The sequence below is a fragment of the Drosophila serrata genome, unplaced genomic scaffold (assembly GCF_035046125.1).
Source record: "Drosophila serrata isolate PLE 108 unplaced genomic scaffold, ASM3504612v1 contig_65, whole genome shotgun sequence".
Lineage (NCBI taxonomy): Eukaryota > Metazoa > Arthropoda > Insecta > Diptera > Drosophilidae > Drosophila > Drosophila serrata.
The window spans coordinates 71696-73078 of NW_028256963.1; positions in this window are offsets into that span (position 1 = coordinate 71696).

Here is a 1383-nt window from a genome sequence, read left to right on the forward strand (position 1 = left end):
CGTAAAAAAACGTAAATCATGATGGGCAGCATGTACGCGGATCCCAACTACCCGAAACTGGCTCTCAGCAGCAGCCTCCTTCGGCACAGCCCTCGAACTCATCATTAAATCCAAGGGTGCTGAGATCGAATCTGAAATTAAGACCCCTCAGAGTCCCGTCAATCCTCCAGACCAGGGCACCAGGCCCGGACTACCGGACGAAAACGGCACGGCATATAATCTTTCTGTCATGTCAAAAGCCCTTTTTGCAGTCCCACTCACGAGACATATATTTGTTTGGCGACTTTCCCCTGCTCAACCATGAAGATGTTATTGCTTTTATAAAAGGCAAAACCAGAGCCGAATAAATAATAATAAAGATGGAAAAATTCAAATTTTCATATGCTAGGGCCAATTCGTATTTCAAAATAAATGTCCCTAACAAACTATTTGAAACAATTTGCTCTACCAAATTCTGGCCAGAGTATATTGTTGTCAATGAGTTCGAAGCTAAGAAGAAAAAGCGCCCTGTAGGAATTTCTCTTCCTACGCCTGATCAGACCACTGCACATTCTACGTCTAGCTGCGCCTCAAAAAACTAACTAGCTTTCTAACCAATTCCTATCAGAATGCAAGAGGCTTACGTAGTAAGCTCCCTAACTTGTATTCTGATAGTCTCTCGTTTGCTTCTTAATTTATTGTGTTCACAGAAACAGGGCTAAAGCCGGAGATTCTGAGCTCTATCAATGGTAGTTCCATTATTATTACCTGTTCTTACATACCTCCATTGTCGGAACTCCCTATTTATTGGAACCACTTTTCCGCTATTGAAATGGTTTCCAGTAGTCAACCATTTACGAAATTCCTAAGAGCGCCTCCTTGATCTTTGTTTTGTCTCAGATCCGGCGAAAGTAAGTTTAGCCGCGGTGGCGCCGCTGACTCAATCCGAAGATCCCTATCATCCTACTTTCGATGTGACTCTTGACATTGGGTCTGGCTTACAAAATATATCTGACCCTCCAGACAAAGAATTCCGTTGTTTCCGAAGGACGGACCTCGAACGGCTTAATAATTTTATTTCAATATTTACTGACATGGCTGATGCGGTAGATACTTTTTACAATGCCATAAACTAATTTTTTACTGACTGTATTCCGTTATACTATCCGCCAATCTTGAATAAGACTTCGTGGCTTACTAAAGAGATGAGCCGTCTTAAAAATGAAAAATCTAGGTCGTATGCTAAATTTTAAATCCCCGGTTCTCATTCTGTCCTTTCCTCTTATTTATCAGCTCAGTTAAACTTTACCGTGCTGCACGCGCAGTGTCAAAAAAAATTTTTAACTCGTTGCAGGACAGGATCACAGATGAAGACCATATCGCCCGGTGAATTGGCTCCGTCCT